Below are 4,317 nucleotides of genomic sequence, written 5' to 3'. Positions count from 1 at the left end.
ATAACACCCATTTCTGGTGTTTTCATGTCCATATACTGCCTGTATGCCTATCACAGTGGCCGCGTGGTCTAAGGCATGAACCGTTTTCACCCGCTTGACACTGGGATCGTGGGTTCGAACCCCACTCCAAGCATGTGTGTCTGTGTGCCTTTACTCTGTGTTCGTGTTTTTCTGTGTAGGTAGCGGCCTTGCGACGGGCTGATCCCCCATCCAAATAGACATATTGACTGTGTATAGATTAAGAAATTGAAAAGGCGGCAAAGCTTCACAATGGCATAAGAACTACTGGTATACGTATATGTACAGTATATATATCATGTAAATGTAAACGCAACATTTCTGGGATGTACAATAATTTATTTTGTTTCTAATATATACAGCTAGTAAGAATGAAATGTGGTCAGAGTTGAATCAATTTATATTTATAACTTCAGCATCGTCTAGCTATATATATACACACATAGACATTCTGTTTACGGTATGTGAGGGTTACTTGAAGGATATTTTTATCTCTCATCGATTTATTACAGGTTTATTGGATTATAAATATGTTGTTTAACTACAATAGTAGCAGAGCTACCTAGACGATGTTGAAGTTGTAAGAATATAAACTGATTTAGTTATCATAGTTAATACTGTAACGTGTTTTGCTACTGAAGACGCCGTTCAGATTGTTAATTGGTTTATTTAACAACCTATAACTCGTAACTACAAATACTTATAATATTGTTGCGGGTTTAGACAATTTACAAACCTCACACAATAATCTCTTCAGTGGTCTTCACGTATTTACAGTGCGGGAGCTATACAAGTCTCACTGAATTACACACTCCAAATATAACTGTACTACAGCACACAATCTTGAAGGCACACAATAAGTCTTCACTGGCTGACTTCTCAGTTATCGCACACTATCACATAAAATCTTCTAACCACGCGTTCGGCTCTTCTTTCCGCGACTGCTGCTATATATCAACTGACTGCTTAGGCATTCCAGTCTCTCTTATAAACCCTCAGTCGGACAGCGGAGAAACCCACCTCGCTTCACTGTTTCGCAAATGACGTGTTAAAGGCGTTGTTGGGGAACGCTGCCGAGAGTTGTTTATTGCTGCGTAGCAACCAGCGCGCTTCGGCTAGGCTCAGCTCACTTCGGCTCTACTCGGCACGACATGGAGAAACACCGCTTTCATTACTCTTGCGTAACCTGGCAACCGCCCGTTTATCAACGGTCTGTCTTCGTGGTAACTCGTTCCACCTCCCCTTACCCAGCAACGGTTAGACATATCACACTGCTCCCTTCTTAAGGCTGTTCGTCCCGAATAGCCTAGCAATGCATCACTGGTCCTTTTCTTCCGAGGCTATGCTTGCAATGTTTCATTTTTTTGGCTCGGTGTTTTCTTTCTTCCCGTTGTCCGTTCTTCAACCGCTACATCCGCTCCATTCTTAAGACCAGCTCGTCTCGAGCGGTTTCCCGTTAACTTGTCAGGAGATCCAGTTATATCACATTCATCCATCGCACATTCACTCTCGCTCGGGAGGCCGCTGCTTCTATATCAGCGGCTCCTCAATCCGTTGTTTTTTTTTCCGTTTTGGAGGGGGCCGACCCCTCCACAAGGTCCAATTCTTGTTTTGTCGTAATCCGACAGAAGATCCGGCTATTTGCTTCGCGATCTTCCTGCCGACAATCTCGTAGAAGATAATTTTCCGAGTTCCTCTCCTTCCTATTTGAGATTGATGTCCTGATCTACACCCTCCGATGGCATTATTGGTTGTCACATTTTTCTTCAGGCATAGCGGCCGTCTGCCGCCTACGTTCTTTATTCCCGTTCTTCCTTTGTGGATAATCCGCGCTCTTCCTCTGAGCCCTCGGATTCTTTCCTCATACTTGGTCCTGGTACAGTTTCTCCTATCGACGCTTCTCTTGCCCCAGGCGATTCTTGGACGACCGGACATCTTTCTGCCGGTTTGCTTTCTCTGCCGTGCCACTTTCGCGCGGTGGCTCGTCTCTCTGCGGGCGACGGCCAGTTTCTTCTGATGTCCACAATTTCTCCGTGTCGTATTCTTCTGTTCCTGGCGGCGGTGTTCCGCGGCCAGTTTTTGGTCCCTACGCCGTTCCTTCTTCGGTTCTCCGACCGGCATCACTGTGGCGTCTTCTACGGGTACCTCTCGTTGTTCTGCCGCCTCAGGTTTCCTGCCCACTGAGGTTGACTCTTCTTCTGGACGTGCCTCCATTTCTCGGCAGGCCATCGTCCCTTTTCTGGTATTCGTTGTCTCAAACCGCATTGAGCGGATTTTCACTTCGGCTCTACTCGGCACAGAATGGAAAAACACCGCTTTCCTTACCGTTGCGTAACCTGGCAACCGACCGTTTATCAAGGGTTCGTGGTAACTCGTTCCACTTCCCGTTGCCCAGCAACGCTTAGACATGTCACAATACATTTTAAAATGGGGTTTATTTTTTAAGCGGTACACCTTCCCTGACAATTCGTATTTAGAAGTAAAATCTGTTAGTATGCAACCCAGAAAGTTTGCCTTTTGATTTGTGCGGTAACGTCTTGTAGTTTATTTCGTTCTGCGCCTTCATTGAGAGAAGAAACATTTTGAAAATAAAATTTTTATAAAATCGAAACGTTTTCAACACAAATTCAGATGAATATTTCTTTTTTCTTCTGTTCATTTATTTTGTTTTTCAGTCACTTCCGTATAAATACTGTGGCTTGCTGCAAGAGTTTGACGTTTCTGTCTTCCGTAACAGAATCGTTGAAAAATATTTTTATTAAAATTGATATGAATAATGAATGAATGTAAGCTGCATGAAAAATCACAGACTTAACTTCTCAAATAACTAAGAAAACTCAAAATGTGTATGTTTAGAATATCGGAAATTATGATATACCTCGGCCTGTGTCGCAGTCTTAATCAGTTCATTTCTGTTTTCCGTATTTTATCTTATCAGAAACGTAATATTTGTAAATACTGCCGTAAATATAACTCCGAAGGATCTATCCTATGAGAAATTTGTGTGTCAGCTTTAGCCTGTAGCAACAGAGGGATTCTCCAGGAGATACATGTGGACAGATACTTGTAATGACGCAATTATACACACATCTAACGTGGAGAACGCATATAAAAGGCAAGAGAAGACAACTAGAGCTCAAAACCAGAAATATGAATTGGCTAATTGACAATAAATTGCAGCTATTTCTTGTAAACAAAATAATCCTATAGAAAACAATAATAAAACCAGTCTGGACATATGGGATAGAGTTAAAGGGATGCAGCAAACCTTCCAACACAAAAATTCTCCAAACGTTCCAATCCAAAACGCTAAGAAACCTAGTTAATGCTCCCTGGTACGTATCAAACGCTACCTTACACAATGATCTAAGCATACCAAATGTAACAGAAGTCATCAGATCATACGCGGAGAAACACAAAAACCGGACCACTCAAAACAACAACCAACTAATAAGAAACCTCTTCAACCAACCAGTAATAGAAAGAAGTCTAAATAGAATGTGGCCAGAGGATCTCACTGGATAAGCACCAGAGAATCATCGGAGGATGATACCTGCTTCAATATTACACACACCCATCCCTTTTACTAATTACTCTATTTATGTATATTGAGTAGAGTGTAAAATAAAAAAAGAAAAAAGAAATATACACACAAGACATCCCTCGAATACGAACAATACGCCCAAGAAAATACGAGTATTGCGTCTCTAGTCGCAGTGCCTAAAGTACACACACACCCTACCGTGTATTATTAATGTAAAAGTGTACCTCAGTGTGACTTGCCTACTTAGTTTTCGCCATAACTGTACTGACCCTTACAATTGAGCTGCATGTGCCTGTCCCTCTGTCCACTCCTGTGTCACTTACAGTTATCAGTACTCCGTCACTGGGCCTTTTTTTGATCGATTTTAGCTAACCAGAGAATGAACAAGTAGAACTTTCTCATTGAAAATTCAGTGGGAAGGTTTGACAGTTCCGATCTATAATTATTGTTTCCACATGCTCGTATAATACTTCAAGTCGCCAACTTATTATTATTTTTATTTTTATGGATCTACAGCCATTTGTTGGGCCTTGGCATCTTTTTTAGTTTCTTGATCCTGTATACACAGTTTACAGGAGTCCTTAGACGGAGGATTAGCCAGTCGCAAGGTCAATGCCTACACAAAGAATAACACAAACATAGAATAAACGCACTATTATTTATTGCAGCCATCTTCTGGTCCTATTGGTGACTCTTTATTATTATTATTATTATTATTATTATTATTATTATTATTATTATTATTATTATTATTA

General features: G+C 41.3%; 1 protein-coding gene across 1 annotated transcript in view; it reads left to right on the top strand.

The window, feature by feature from the left end:
• Nucleotides 1–4,317, top strand: part of LOC111865142 (lachesin-like) — an 801,402-nt gene that overhangs the window by 698,130 nt on the left and 98,955 nt on the right. The gene's annotated exons all lie outside the window — the stretch shown is intronic.

The sequence above is a fragment of the Cryptotermes secundus genome, unplaced genomic scaffold, assembly GCF_002891405.2.
Source record: "Cryptotermes secundus unplaced genomic scaffold, Csec_1.0 scaffold92, whole genome shotgun sequence".
In the NCBI taxonomy this organism is placed as follows: Eukaryota; Metazoa; Arthropoda; class Insecta; order Blattodea; family Kalotermitidae; genus Cryptotermes; species Cryptotermes secundus.
This window is presented reverse-complemented; position numbering and strand designations above follow the sequence as displayed.